Source organism: Phascolarctos cinereus, unplaced genomic scaffold (genome assembly GCF_003287225.1).
Source record: "Phascolarctos cinereus isolate Bilbo 61053 unplaced genomic scaffold, phaCin_HiC Scaffold_726;HRSCAF=1367, whole genome shotgun sequence".
Classification (NCBI taxonomy): Eukaryota; Metazoa; Chordata; class Mammalia; order Diprotodontia; family Phascolarctidae; genus Phascolarctos; species Phascolarctos cinereus.
In genome coordinates, this window is record NW_027556098.1 from 231,455,441 (window position 1) to 231,472,018 (window position 16,578).

At 39.0% G+C, this 16,578-nt stretch overlaps 1 protein-coding gene across 6 annotated transcripts in view; it reads right to left on the reverse strand.

Moving 5' to 3' along the window:
• Nucleotides 1–13,988, reverse strand: part of MARCHF7 (membrane associated ring-CH-type finger 7) — a 50,110-nt gene extending 36,122 nt beyond the window's left edge. For 4 of the 6 annotated variants that reach the window (XM_021004876.2, XM_021004875.2, XM_021004872.2 and 1 more), the window contains exon 1: nt 13,818–13,902. The gene's annotated coding sequence lies outside the window, so the exon portion shown is untranslated. Of the gene's footprint in view, nt 1–13,817 lie in introns of all 6 variants that reach the window. The other 2 variants (XM_021004871.2, XM_021004870.2) reach the window with 1 other exon arrangement.
• Between the last annotated feature and the right edge of the window lie 2,590 nt (nt 13,989–16,578).

A 16,578-nucleotide genomic window follows, 5' to 3' on the forward strand; every position in this document is an offset into this window, starting at 1 on the left:
AAATCACCACCCTCCCCTCAGTATCTGATGGAGATAGTCATTCCTCCCCAAAATCAGGCCTTCCTCTGGCCCCGCCCCCACAGTCATCATTAAGGACAAAAATCATTGTACAGAAAGGGCCCACCTTCCTCACCACCAGCTGCTACTGCTAACCAACTGCCACACCAAGAGGCAGATAAGCACAAAAGGATGCCCCCAAACCACAGATCCTGCTTCCAAGCCTAGCTCTCACACCCATCATCTAGAAAAGCAACTGCTATGGAAGAGGCAGCCAATCCCACCAACTGTCAAAGAACTACTACTCACATGACATGCAAGCCACTCTTTCAGAAGGAATAAACCAGGACAGGGATGGATAGGAAGCTGCATGTGCCCAGCAAGCCAGGGCAGCTCCACTACCACTACCACGACCAACTTCTCCCCTCAGAATCTGCTGAGGACAAGTCAGGCCCTAAACTCAACCATGGGCTTTGGGAATGACAATGCTTTCAACACAGTGACCACAGCCATTACCCTGGAAAATAATCCCTGTGGAGATGAAGCTTGGCAAAGGCTCCTGAAGTTACCACATCTATTGAAGGTGGGAGAGGCGGCCAGCAGTTCTTGTCAAAGTCTCTGGTGTAGTCAAATGGTTCAACATCAGAAACTCTTAGGATTTTACCAGTGGAAATGACATTAAAGAAGAGCTATTTCCATCTGCTTTGCCACTGTACTCTATGAACCATGAGACCTTTCCATTTAAAGTGAGCTCCTTGAGAGCAGGAACTCTCTCTCACTGTTCTATTTGCATCTCTAGTGCTTAGCAGTGTTTTCTTGGCACACAGTAACTGCATAATCAATGTTTTAATTATTCATTCTTTCATTTTCAAATTAGTATGTATAGTTCTCTACTTAATTACTTTATTGCTATTTCCTTTCTTAATGTAGTAGAAAAAGTCAAGAAACCTGGGTTCTAACGCCACAAATAAGCAATACTACCTTTGGTAAGACCATTTAATTTCTTTAAAACAAAAATTTTTGAAGTCACTAAACAGTGGCAAGCAGCATAGTATGATATGATGGGAAAGGTGCTAGATCTGGGTTCAAATCTTGGTTCTGCCACTTGATTACAGTATAACCTTGATATGTCACTTAACCTCTTTAAGTTTTAATTCCTCATCCAAAAAATATAAAGGTTATATGATCTCTAAAGTCTCTTCTAGCTCTAGATCTAATGTCACTTAGATTTAAATCAACTTCCTCTACACTGGTTTATAATTATTGTATTTACAATCCAGTGGAAACAGCAAAATTATTTACTGTCTCCAGAAGGTCCTTATTATAATTCATGTAGCACAGAACCTGGCACAGAGTAGAGCATAATAAATTCTTTTGGGTCTATTAACTGAAGTGTAGAAAGTCACCTAAATTCAATTCTAGCTTTAAATTGTATGATTTCCAAATGGAAGCTCAGGCAATGTTTTCAAAAGGACAAAGTCTAAGTACAGATACTATAGCACAGACCCCCATCTTTTATTTTGGTTAACAGACTTTTCAGGGCCCAACTGTTGCTGACCCCTGACTAATGATCCAAATACTTGGAGAACTGAAGTTTCCTTAACTGCCTCGCCTGGTGAGGAAAAAGGTGCTCATCAAGTCCTCAGCTGCTACCTACCCTGTAGCAATGCTAACGACATCCTACCACTTTTGTTGAACTTCCCTGCTACACACAGATCCCTTTCTCCTCACAACTCCCTCATTCTCACAACTCTGTCCTAAGCATCAAATAATATAATAAATGGGAATATGATTATTACTTAAAATATGATATTGGCACATGTGAGGTTTTCATCTTTATACCTAAAAAGGACCCTTTGGGATCATCTAAGCCCAACTTAATTCATTTCATAGAATGAGGAAAATGAAGTCGAAAAGTTGTATGACCTGTAATGTATAAGGTCAGCAGGAGAGCTAATACTAAAACCTAGATCCTCTACCTCTAAATCCAGTGCTCTTTCCAAAAAATCATATTATTCCTGAAAAGGAAGGAAATCTTGACATTTGAAGAGATTTAAGAGACTTTTAACACTGTCTTAACTCAAAAATTCCTGTGAAATCCACATGGATTCTTAATCAATCAACAAGCATTTATTTAGCATCTATTATGCTATGTTCTTGACACTAGGGTAGTAAGTAACAATAGCTCCGGAGCTTACAACGAAATATGGCATATATACATTAAAACATACAACATAAAGTAGATGGAAGAAGACCTGACGCTATGCTATGGCAGTAGCCACCACTCTGCACCTTTATGTTTTCACCAGTACCTTATTTTAATAAGGCATTATAAAAACTCTGGTTTCCACTTCTTATAGAATGAATTTAAGCTCATTTCCTTGTCTCTGCAAACCCAGAGGCATGTTTTAGGTGCTTAAAACATACTTAATTGGTTCCACTTGAGACTCAGTTTTAAGCAATATTTCCCCTCCATAAAGATTGGCTTGTCAAGATTTGCTCAACAAAGTTCAAGGTATCCCCTTTGGAAAAGCAACATGGTACAATGGGGAAAGCAGTAGCTCCATAGTCAGAGGACCCAGGTTCAAATTTCACTTACTATCAAGTAAATTTTGAGCAAGTCACTTAATCCCTGGGTCTCAATTTCCTCAATTATAAAATGAAGGTATTGCACTAGATGGCAGTGTGGAGGGCAGCTAGGTGGTAAAGTGGATAGAGTACTTGGCCTGGAATCAGGTGTACCTGAGTTCAAATCTAGCCTCAGACACTTACTAGCTGTGTGACCTTGGGTAAGTCACTTAACCCTGTTTGCCCCAGTTCCCTCATCTGTAGAACGACTACCCCAGCAACAAACTACCTGCTTTCCTAGGTCTCAAGCTAACTAAGGCTCATTCACCAGTGGGCTCACCAATTGGCAATGAGTTCTTTGGTCATGGCAATCCTTGAAACAAAAATACAAAACAGCCCTCAGTCTCAATACTGGTTGCTTTCTGTTCTGCTTTCAGAGTTACAGTTTTCGGCCCATCAGTCACTCTCAACCCGGAGAGGTTCACCCAGGTATGGCCATTGTGCCCGATACAGTTTCTTGAAGCCACAGTTAAGAGTTGAGTGCCAGGTGGACACCAAAGGTGGATGAGCAACCTTGGGAAGGGCTCAGGCAAGCCCTTGAACCAGAGGTGCTAATCCTCCCTGAACACCCATATACTCCAAAGGCATTTCTGATGTTGAAACTTTATTTGATGGCTCTCCAGTACGAAAGAAGCTAGCAGACTTTGGTACAACTTTTGAGGACCTGAGGTGCCAAGATATTAAGACAATCTGAAACACAGCTTGTTCTTTACAATTCCCAATTTTAAAAAAAATATAATAGCTGACTGTATTTTGTACTTTTTCTCTTGCTTATTTTCCATTTATACTGTCTTAAACTTAAATAAGCAACTCTAGATAAAATTAGACATAACTAATTATTATGTCTGAGGTAATATTACTTCCAGGAAAAGTGAATCGGGGCAAAATAACTAACATCTATTTTACTTAGTAAATATCAACTATACTTTCTTTATAGCTTTGCAGGGAAATTTTCAAAATCCAAAAATTTATCTTCTCTGAGTTTCAGGTTCCTCATCTGTAAATTGAGAATAGTACATCCACCTCACAGGATTGTCAAGAGGAAAGCATTTTGTCAAATGTAAAGCTCTATATATCTGTTGAACTGTTATTAATAAAGTAACTTGCCCAGGTTCACAAAGATAGGATTCAAATCTGTGTATTTGAACCAGCTCTGTTTCTACTACACACACTGTATATGGTACTTAACATTGTGTCTCCAAAAACTTTAGTAAAGATTTGAGAAAAGGCTTAGAGGCTTAGCCTGATGTTAAGACTACTAAAGAGGTATGTTTATTTCTAATAGCAAATTAAATTGGGAAGGAAATGGTTCTGGGGGTAATAAAGTAAATCATAATTTTTTTTGCTCCTCTTTTAAATGACTGTAATGTTCAACTTTAAGGCTTCTACATGTTAATTTGTTTTGCTTCATTAGCTGCTATTATTATAAGAAAGGGTAATTAGAAAAGGGGACAAATGGAGAAGTGATAGTGGTATTTTAAAAAACAATTTTTTTTATTTAAAAGACAATGAAAAAACAAAAAAACTGGTAGGCATTTCCCCAGGTCAGCAAATGATATGAAAGAATGTGCTAACAACAAGTATAACAAGCACATTTCCTGGTTGGCACACTGAAAATACAAGTAAAACATTTTCTAGTGTGGAGGTGCAACAAATATTAAACTGAATTTGATTAGTAATTTTACCTACGGTACTTGTTCTCAAAATGGCCTAAGCAGGAAGGTCTTAAATTCCTTTTGAAAGATAAAGGTCAGCAAGTGGCTCTCAAACAACAGTAATAATCTTAATACTGTTCAATACAATATTACTCTGAACATAAATACATACTCACTCCACTATGACCAGGCAGATTTGGAGATAAGAAAAATAACCTAATAGGAAATATGTTCAAAATGAAACTCAAGGGAGAAAATGAAGAGGTAGAGGCCTCAGAGACAGCAAATTTACAGGGTAGGTAATTATTTCTGGCAACTCCTTTTAGATGACTTGATTGAATTCTGACAATGTACGTGTCACTTGGAAACTTATATAATGTGGTTGCATAAGTAGTAGGTCAAACTAGAGCACTTACTGGGTTAAATAAATGAGTTTCCTTCTACTCACCAGAATTTAGTATTTGAAATTAAACTCCCTAAATCAAAATCTGCAATTCAGCCTTGAAATCCAGAATCACAGCAAGGGGTTCCTATATATAGTTAACACTACAGTAACTATAATTAATATATGTAGCTCCTATACATAGTCAGTAAATTTTTGATATGATTATTTTCTTACTTTTTTCCATTGAAAATATTGATGTTTACTTTGCTTTTCAGCTTGGTAATAATTGGAGTCTTCAAAACATCATACCTATAAAGTGTAATTTCTTTATATATACAAATATTCAAACTGAGGACAAAAACAAACAAGCAAAAAAAAATTTTTTAATCCAATTCCAGTACTCTTCACCATCACAGGTAATTAAAAATCAACTGTAAGTTTAGAAAAGAAATTAACAGAGTATGATACTGTACAAGAACTACTACCTAAAACAAAAAAAAAAGAAAAGAACCACTACCTAAAATCAGGGTCTCCACAGAGAAGGCTAATGTTTACTTTACTTCGCTGGTGACTACTTAATTGAAAGGAAACTCACAACTCAGAAAATGGCACGATAGTTTTTCATCAACTATCCATTTTAATTTTATAAGAATAAAAACAATTAGGCAACTTTAATACAAAGAAGACACCAAAGACGTGACAATTAGGCCATTAATGCAATAGGGGACCAGGCCAATGAGTGCTAGTCCTTAAAAGTATGATGCAATATGCCAGGCCTGGTTCCAATCAAAGTGGAAGCTTGGTGAGCCTACTTCCAGGCATACATAATGTAATTCCTCCAATTCCAGAGAATTCAGGTAGGTGTCCTCTATTCCCAATCAGTTTACTATGAAGACAAAAAAATCTTATAAACTGGCTGCTGAGCTGGAACTAGGTACGCATATAAAAGATTCCAGACAATATCTCCTTCTCTTCCCTGGCAGACAGAGGGGATAAGGACTGCCTTCTTTTCTGGTGACAGACACGAGAACAGCTTGAACCTTGAAGCCCATTAAAAGTTTTTTTCATCACCCTGACCTAAGCTGAAAGGAAGCAGAGAATACCTGCCTGAGTGCTCTGACGTGGAAGGAAGGGCCCTTTCATTACACATGCATAAAAGCAGACTCACCAAGCCTGCAAGTAAAAAAGAACCAGGCAGGGCACATTGCACAACTTCTAAGGCCCAATAGCCAGTCTCCTATTACACTAGATTTATTTTAAAATCTCTGGAAATATAATTAAGGTAAAGCCCAAGAAGCATGGTTACTACTGAACTCCAAATTAAATTCAACTATTCACAAAGTCTCTACTACGTTTAAGACACTATGGTATGGTCCCAAAATAAATAAAGCAAAATCTTAAATACTATACTGAAGTGTCATATATAGTGTAAATATTTCTATAGTAAGTAAAACAAACTAAACATGAATACCTAAATGTGCACAGAAAGTAACATTCTCAGGAAAAATAGTATAACTTAAAGGTCAGGAGTAGTACTGTTGAACTGATACTACTAATCAACCTCTGAAGGCCAAGAAATTCAGTGAATCTTAAGTAAACAAGGGGCAGACAAGAAGTGTGAAAATTAACTGAATAAAAGAAAATAAGCTGAATATGAAGTGATAGGTAAAGGAAGATATTTGAGATGGAAATTACAAGTATCAAACGTGACAAATTTCCAAAAAATTTCAATAAAGTTCCACATAAAATTCTAGAGGTAATTCATACCTGACAAATTTTGTAAGCTTGCTGCTTTAGGTTGTTAATATAGAGAAAAGAATATAGAAAGGAATAAAAGGGAAAGAGAAAGGTGAATGGAGAGGAGAGAGGAGAAAGAAAAATGCCCTATACCAGGGCTTTTTGAAGTGGATAGAGCACTGGGCCTACAGTCAGTGAGACCTGAGTTCAAATCAAGTCTTACTAGTTGTAACTGGTCAAATCCTTAAATTCTGTTTGGCTTAATCCACTGAGGAAAGAAATGGCAAACCAGTCCAGTATCTCTGCCAAGAAAAGCCCACGGAAAATATGGTCCACAGGGTCACAAACGTGTCTTACACAACAGAAACACCCACCAACAACAATGGACTCCTTCAGCAATGTGGTAAAGCCTATGAACTCTCTCTCAAAATGTTTTAAGTGAATAAAATGAATAGAATTATAAAAGAAACCATTTATATTGAAACAGTCACCAACATTTTTTCTACATTCATAGACTTCAGATTAAGAATTCCTTAGTGGGCAGCTAGGTGGCCCAGTGGATAGAGCACTTACCCTGGAGTCTGGAGGACGTGACTACAAATTTAGCCTAAGATACATAACACTTACTAGCTGTGTGACTCTGGGCAAGTCACTTAACCCCAATTGCCTCACCAAAAACACCCCACAAGAAACAATAAAACAAACAAACAAAAAACACCTCCTTGTCCTAAAACAACGCATAAGTTGAGGCCATAACTGAAGTTTCTGGGTAAAAATATCAGCTAGAATATCAGCTAGATTGTATACCCTCCTGAAGCTACCTCTCTTCCTCCTTTGCAGTGACTCCCAATTAATTTCAAGGCTGGAAAAACAAGTATCTACTGTAATGCCACTCCCTTCAGTCTCTAGTTGTTTTGTCATACCAGTAAATCTATACACTAAACTATTTTCAAAATGACTTGACCAAAGTTTTCCTTTTGATTATAATGTGATGATCTTAGGTGTCTTTAGTCACAAAATACCATAAAAGAATATTTTGTGACAGCATCAAATAAAAATTGCAGATCAACTTTAGGCTACAGTAAAATCTTTTAGTTTGACTGCAAAATTAACATATAAAGCTCTGTGAATATTAGCTATATTACCTGGCATATAGTAAGTACTTAATGGGGCAGCTAGGCATATCAATTGATAGAGACCCTGGCCTAAGAGTCAAGATCTGATTTCACTTTCTACCTCAGACACTTATTGGCTAGTTGTGTGATCCTGGACAAGTCACTTAACCCTGCTTTCTTCAGTTTCCTCATCTGTAATATGGACTGGAGAAGTAAATGGCAAACCACTCCAGTATCTTTGCTGACCCCTCGGACCCCCCCCCAATCATGAAGAGTCAAATAGGACTGAAACGACTCAACTACAAGCACTTAATAGATGCTTGTTTATTCTATATTTGAAGCCTTTGAAAATTAACTATACATAACTTATTCTGCTTCAGAAATTAATGAAAGTTAGATATTTATTTTTAGAGTGACTGACATAAATGGCAATTTTCAGCGACTCAGCTTATCAACTCCACTTTGTCAGGCTCAGGGTCTTCCCTTCCTCTCCTCCTCCCAAGACACCCTAAACAGGCCCCAAGCTCCTAAATTAACTCTGGCCCAAGAGAAAATGCCAGCTTTGGAGCCAGAAGAGAGAGTATTAATCCTGGCTTTTCCACTTACTACCTGTTTGACCTTGAACATGCTGCTTAACTTCTCTGGGCCTCCTTAACTGATCTATAAAATGAGGAAGTTGGACTAAATGGTCCTTTAAGATCTTTCAAGTGCTAAACTATAAAGTGCTCAACTAAACAGCTTATGATCCTAATGCCTTACTATTTCCCTCAATGTCTCCTATTTGTACTTTGTGCCTAACATTTGGCTACAGAGACAGTCATCTCTATCCCATAAACTTCCAATCACAAAATATCCTAACACCTTTTTATGGTAGGCTCAAATAAAGATTACAATTCAAGTCTAGGATATGGTGATCGTTCATAATTTGGAGTCAGAGGATCTGGTTTTACAGTTCTACTACAGTTTGCATAACTTTAGGTATGTCATTTGCTCCTCCCTGGACTTAGGTTTCTTCATTAATAAAATGAGGGGGGTCAAGGAGGATGACCTCCAAGGTCTTTTCAGTTCTAACTCCTAAGAACCATTTAAATTAATTGACACTGAAGTATGATGTTTTGATAAAGCCCATTCCCAAATTAGGATGGCCTCTGCATATTCTGGAGCTACAGAAGTACGAGACTTCTCCCCAAGGGTGGGGTCTGCCCTGGACACAACATAAGCCTGACCTTGTATGCTCTACTACTTTTGAAAAGTGTAGAATGTGGGGCAGCTAGGTGGCGCAGTGGAAAGAGCACTGGCTCTGGAGTCAGGAGGACCCGAGTTCAAATCTGGCCTCAGACACATAACACTAGCTGTGTGACCCTGGGCAAGTCACTTAACCCAACTGCCTAGCCAAAATGAAAGAAAAAAGAAAAGTGTAGAATCTCTCTTACAGTATAACAAATCTGTCTTCAAATACTACCAAAGGGAGTTCCCCCCCTTTCCCAATATTCTCCCCTACTTCCATTCTGAAGAAGCCAGGGATCTTGCCCCTTTATTGGTAACAAAGCAAGGCAGTGGACAGAGTATTGGGAGAGGAGTTAGGAAGACCTGAGTTAAAATCTGACCTTAGACTCTCCATATATGACTCTGAACAAGTCATTTAACCTGTTTGCCTCAGTTTTCTCAACTGTAAAGTGAGGATAATAATAGCACCTACCTCTCAGGGCTGTTGTGAGGATCAAATGAGATATTTGTAAAGCTCTTAGCACAAGGCTTGACACGTAACAGGCACTATATAAATGCACATTCCCCTCTCCTATTACCACAAAAAAAGAGGAAAAAGTTAAGAACAGTAACTTCTGAATGACCTCTAATGCCCTTTCCTGTACAGAATGACTGGGATACTACCTATGGATGTTTTATTCTAATGTACAGTCTGTACCTCAAGACTTACACAACAGTCATAAACTAGATAACCAAACTACCAACATGGCAATGGCCCCACCCATGTTTACAGTTAGTTCCTATTCCCTACATACTTCTCCAACTTTCTAGAGCTCCCTATATACAATAAAAATGTGTTTATTTTCCTATAATTACTAAAGGTAAGAAACCCAAGACAGATTCTCTTAAAAAAAAAAAAGAAATCAAAAGTACAAGTATTAGTTGAGGCTTGTCATCTGATTTTCATTAGGCCAAGTCTTATGTTTTCACAGTCTTGAGCATATGGTAACTAAATTGCACAATTTAATGCAAACAGCTTAATAGGAATTCTTAAAACAATTTCTTCAATGCTTATACCATTTTATCACCAATAAACATGAAAAAGTTTTTAACCCAGTTTCAGGAAAAAAAGTTAACTGAATATAGTTCATTAACAAAGTATAGTCAAAAATCTACAATTTCTATCTAGAATAATTCCCTTTGCAGACCACTGTGCTACTTTCTATTGTACCACTTTGGCCAAAGAAGGAAGTGAAACTAATTAAATATAACTCTAGTACAGACTAAGCAGAATAATAAAGTATAAGCCATGTTAAGTCTACATAGCAAAACCATGATCTTATGACCTAACTCCACACACTGTCATATATGTGAAAATGGATCCTATTTTCCCAATCTAATGTATACGGAAGTCTTCAGGCAGCTTGGTGTAGCAGACTGAAGAGCTGGATTCAAAGTCAAGAATATCTGAGTTCAAATCCTGCCTCAGATACTGTCTGGTAAGTCTCTGGGCAAGTGATTTTTTTCTCAGCTCATTTTCTTCAATTGTAAAAGAGGGATAATAAAATCTACCTTACAAAGCTGTCATAAGGATCAAATAAAATGATACATTAAGTTCTATGCAAACTTTAAAGGGTTATATAAATGTTAGCTATTAACATTTAAATATTAAATTAGCTATTAATATTAAAGCTATGCCTACAGTAGAACCTGACTAAACAAAAGATACTACACAGTCCAATTCAGTAAAATTAGGATATTTTAGGACTATGCAAATTATTAGCTGCCTACATCAATAAAGTGCTATATAAGAATGAAAAATTTACAAAGCACTTTCTTCTAACAACCCTATGACATTAGTAATGTAAAGATTATCCTCATTTTGTCGATATGAAGTGAACCTAAGTTTTTCCCCCACACCTTGCTGCCTCTATATAAAGTAGATGTATGAGGGGATCCAGTATCAAAGATCCCAAGGACAGCTTTGTAACAATCCAAAATCCATTTCTCTTTTCTGTATCTCTCCCTAGGGAAATATTTTCGTTTCATACTAAGTAAATGAATCAGCAGCTCTTTCTGTAAAGAATTCATATGTAATTCACCTAGGAATATAACTACTAATCTATCTAAGGCCTAAATGAAAGCCAGGTAAAACAAAACGGAAATCAAAGGTAAAAATTTAGCACACTGAGCCTCTCCTTCAAAAACCTTTTGTATTTTCATAAAACTACATTTGCTGTATGTTTGTGTCTTATTAACACAGTAATATAAAGAGTTAAGTGTTGCCTAATGGTTGATCTCACCATGTCACTCATTTTCCTATTCAAACTCCCATGTCTTCAGTTCATATTCCAAATATGAATGCTATCTTCCACATGAAGCCTGATCCCCTTCAGGTGATAGAACCATTCCTCTCAAATAACCTTATCTTTGAACTATTTTGCATTTATTTGTATTATTTTCTTTATATGTATTCTGTATACATTTATGTACTAAGGGAATACTTGTCTCCTACATTAGAATGTAAGCTCCTTGGTAGTACAGACTATAATCACTGTATTTGCAACCACAAAGTTTAGCAGTATGGGACATTTAACATAATAGATGCTTAATAAATACCTGATTGATTACAGGAAGTAATTTAATGTTAAAGTACAGAACCAATAAAAACCTGTAAGCAAAATTTAATTCCACCCGTCTAACAGATTTAATATCAGTGGAAAAACAGAACTAGACCTGAAGTCAGAAGACCTAGTTTCAAATTTTGACCCTGCTACTTACTATTACTTTGACCAAGCAACTTTCCTTAAGAAAACTGGGTAAAGTGTTGAATTTGGAGTCAGAGGATCTACTACCTAAGTGACCTTGAGCAAATTACCTCTCATCTGTAAAATGAGATTGATCTAAATGATGTCTAAGGTCACCTCCAGCCATGATCTATGATCTGATTCTTTATCTGTAAAATAAGACTATTATCTAAGGTTCGTTTAAGCTCTAAATGATGCTGATATACAACATGGAGATAAACTGTTTAAAGCTTCCTAAAGATCATTTAAGGAAGTTCTTGATGATGAGGTCAAATGAACCCCAAATTAATAAAAAGAATTTAACAAACATCTTGTTCTCATTTGCAAAGTGAGTTTTAATTTGCAACTATAAATGTCAAATATTTTAACATTATATTTAGAGACATAAGGAGAATATTAAATAGAAATGGTCAAATAATAATAGAAACAAAACTAGTTTTTCTCAGTAGAATCCAAAAACCTGCTCTCTTCCAAAATGGCTGCCAAAACGGGTGTCAACTTAGTGACTTAAAAACCGGTTGTTCTGCATATGCAGCATAACTGGTAGAGCCAACAAAGGAATATATTTGGGAGCAAGCAGAACCAGCTTTGACCACATCCGACTGTAGAAAGGTAAAAATGTTTTTATAAATATGGTTTATGTACTAATGAAATTAAACCAGCCCTTAAAAAAAGTTGATTAATTTGTAAAACAACAAAGCTGTCTCTCACTTTGGTTATCTTCATTCAAGTCTTATCGTGATTTATTACCATTTCCAAATTAAAGAACACAGAGGGACACCATGGAATGGAAATTTTTTTACAAAGCATGAGGAGGGCACTGTAGTGCTGATTACTTCCGGAAGATGATCTTTGTGGAGAAACTAATAATCTTTAACAGTATAAATTATAATGGATTATAGATTTAACTACCAGTCAAGTTTAACTACCAGTTACTCATTAAAGTTGCTGAGAGATGAATTTGAATGTTAGTCTAAAATACAGTCTACAGCTTCTGATGATTTCGTTTCACTTTATATATCTACTTATCTATTACCAAATCTCAACTGAAATTCTGATAGCTCATCTCTATTCTATATAAAAGCAAATAGTCTGAAGGTCTAGGGGGCAAATGAGAGATCCCAAGGAATTCACACACACAAAATAAGAAAAAACTAAGTTTTGCTCTTAATTTCATCATTAAGAGCATCTACTATATTTAACTTTGCATAGCAGAACAGTGTAAAGTACCCTAAAAAAAGAGCAAGTTTAATTTCAGACTCAGTTTCCTCATCTGTAAAATGGGGAAAATATTAGTATTTTTCGATACCTACTTTCATGATAAACCTGAAAATGCTATATAAGTGTGAGTTATTATTACACAAGTAAAATCTGCAATAAACCAGTCCAAACATTCACTCCTCAGTTTATTTTGCCCCCATGCCGGTAAATTTCTATTTACGTTCAGTTTATCACTTACAGAAAAAAAAAACTGTGCCAAAACTCGTCTTTTATTCGTTAATTAAAATTACATAAACCATTTAATTTGATCTTTATTACGCAATCCTTTGCCAAAATAAAACAGCATCGTAAAGAAATATTTAAAGGCCTAGCAGTACAGCGTTCTATAAAATGGTGCAAAACGCAGGAGTGGCCGCATCTGGGATAGATTTTCCCTCCACTACACTTTACAGAACAATCCCACACAAGCAAAGAAGCATTTATCTCGGCCAGTAAAAACAGCAGAGAAACACAAAAATCTTACACACACACCCCAAAACAAGGTTTCAGCAAATTGGCTTTAATTCAAAACCCGTTGGCACTTACCTGCTCGGTTCTGCCCAATTTTTAATCAACAAGTAATGACCAAAAATTGGACCACCTGGGTGGGTCCATCTCCAAAACGACCCCCCCCTCCCCTGGAGGCCTTAAAAGGCCTCCCGAAATCCGACCTGGCCTCGGCCTCCTTGCCTCTCTCCTCTTCCCCCCAGTCACATTCTTTCCATCGAAGATTCCCCTCAACTCTCCACCCGACCTAAAGCACCCAAGCACCGACACGAAGGGGAATCCCCTAACTCGCCCAGGCCGCTTAGGAGTTCCCCCATCCCCTCCCCTAAGCCTCAAGGCCCTGACCCAAAGCCTGGCCCGCGCCCGAGGGGGCCCTCCGCCCAGGCTCCGGGGTGGCAGGACCCGCTCCCTCCCGGAGTCGGGGGGTCGGCTCTCCGCCCTCCTCCCCTTGGCCCTGCGCCTTCCACCGGAGAGGCGCTTCCTCCTTTCGGCCTCCGGGAATGCTCGAAGAAAGGCTTACCTCCGCCGCGCATAACCCTCTGGCTCCCGATAGGCACAATGCTAGGCGAGTCCCCGTCGCCTCCTCGTCGTGTCGGGCTTCCCCGTAACCTTCCTCCTCCCTCAGAAACAGGGCCCGCACCAGGTACAATGGCGTCCGCCCCTCTCCTAGCTCCAGCGCAGAGGCAAATCGCCCCCGTCACGTGCCCCGCCCCTTCCTCTCAGTCCTGCCTCACGTTCGCCCGCTCGCGCGCGTCTCGCGAGAGTTGTGTGTTTGGTGGCTAGAATGGAACGTGGGGAGCGTGGGGAGGTGGGGCGCGCAGGCCGCGGCGTAGTGCTCCGTCGGTGAGACCGCTGGAAGTCGTCGGGGTGCGGCCTCTTCAGGCCGGCTTTAGAGCGGGGCCACGAAGGCCTCCAGTCATTTGCTGGTCAGCCTTGATTTCCCCAGCTGTACACATCACTTCTCTGTCATCGCCTACGCCGGGTCCTGGGCTGAGCCCCGCGCCCCAAGTCTTGTCTAAAGCCGGCCCGCCCCATTTGCCACATGTCCCACTTCCCTTAGTTCTCTTGTCCAGTTCCAGATGCTTCTTTCCCATGTGGCAATTCAGTGGGAGGACTTATAACTGGTCATCTAGGAAATCATAAAGAATAAGCTTATGTATATATAACGGTTTGCAGAAGCCATGTATTTAAAGTGTTTTAATTGTTCCTCAAAACAGCCGTCACCTTGGGTGAGAAATAATAATTATCATACCCCATTTTACACATTAGTGTACTGAAGCTTAGAGTTTAAGTGGCATGCATACAGTCAAATAAGGCTCTTAATTCCAGGGCTTTCCTCTTTTATTTGTCCTGTATATAGCTTATTTTCTATTTGTTGGCATGATGTCTTCCCTCCATCAGATTGCAGGCTTTTTGAGGGCAGGGACTGTCTTTTGCCTCTTTTTGTATCCCCAGTACTTAGCACAGTGCCTGGCACATTGCAGGCAGTGGGCACTTAATAATTCCAGGGCTTTTTCTGTTCAAATTATTTCTGTTCAATTTATGTAGATTGCTTTGTATATGTCTGTTGTCATATTGTCTCCCCCATCAGATTGTAAGCTCCTTGAGGGCAGGGACTGTCTTTTGCTTCTTTTTTGTATACCTAGTGCTTAATCCCCAGCACAATGCTTTGGCTCTCAGTAGGCACTTAATTTTTTTTTTTGACTGTTAGAAACAGGAAAACAATATACATCAAGACGGTATCAGGTCTCATGATTAGCATTCTAACCACTAGAGCAGACTCCCTCTCATTATAGTAATTCTCTTTGTATAAAGTTTTAAGGTTTGCAAAGTGTTTTACCTACCTTCTTTGTTCAAAAATTCTGACATTCCCTCCTCTCACTATAACCTCTAATCATTCCATCTCTCCCTGTGGCTCATTTGTCCTCAACCTATTCTTTGCTCTCCTTTGAACCTCCTTTCCCTCTATCCCTCAGTATTTTCCTAGGCCCTGCACTGACTTCACAACCCCTTTCTCAAACTCAATACTATAGTTAACCAATTCATTTCCATACTCTATTCTATTCTTAAATCCCTCACTCCCTTGTCCTATCTCCTGCTCACTCTAATCCAGTTTACTACCCTCTTCTCCAGTGGTTATTCCTCCTTCTTTTTAGAAGAGAACCAATGACATCATGGGTGATGTCTTGATTTTTTTGTGAATTGGATGAGAGGCAGAGTTGCACCTAGTCATCAGCCTCGCTGTCTTCTAGAAAAAACTAAGTCCGATGGTAAGACGAAAATCAGGACAACTAGATACAGTGGCTTCTTCCATATCTGACCAAGCTCTAAGGGCTTGCTTCAGCCTCCTTCACAGCTGTTGGAACAAATTGTTCTCTTTGGCCTACTCCACAGGGGGAAGTCTTCATCTGCTTGGAGTGGACATCACCCTAACACACCAACCGAAGGTTTGAGGCCCTTCAGTTACCCTCAACCTTGTTTTGCCCATCTGCCAAGACAGTTAACCGGGGTGTGGCCACTGCTTATTCAACAGCTTCTTAGAGCCATAGGTAAGAATTGGGTAATAGATGGGAACACTGAAGGTGTATGAGCAGCCCTAAAAGGGCTCTAGCAAGCTCTCACAACAGAGGTGCTAGTCCTCCCTGAATACCCCATCATCTCTAATGAATTCTAGCTGAGTGATTGTTTCTGACTCCTTATGTGATGCTGAAAGGAACAAAGAAGGAAGTTACACAACTGTGCTGACTGGATATACTACAAATTTGTGTTATGCAACTTCATTTGGGCCCTTGCTTGAACATGGCAGTTCTTTTATTGACACAGAATTGATTCCCTATCTTGCTCCCCACAGAAGCTATTCCTAATCTTTGCTCCTCAAGCCTCCCATAGTTCCCTCTGCCTACACTTTCTCAGCTGAAGAACTGGACTCTTAATTGAGAAAAGTGAGACCATTTGCTAGGAGCTTCCTCCTCTCCCATTCTCTTGATGGGGTGTGGCCCAAGCTGAGGTCTTTGCCCCTTGATCCAAAGGGAATCTGGCTCCCATTTGTCTACAGGCCCCAGCTGCTCATCTCCCTCTGAAAGACCTAGCCCCACCTGTTTGATCTCATTCAGATGCCTCTCAGTTCCTTCATTATCTATTCCCATTGTCTATTCAATCTCTTAGACATTCCAATAGTAATTCCCACCCAGACCCTTTTCCCAGACCATTTTCCCCAGACCCTTCCCTGGTCACATGAAGTATATAAGATCTACCCTGGCCCAAAAGGCTGAGACTTTCTC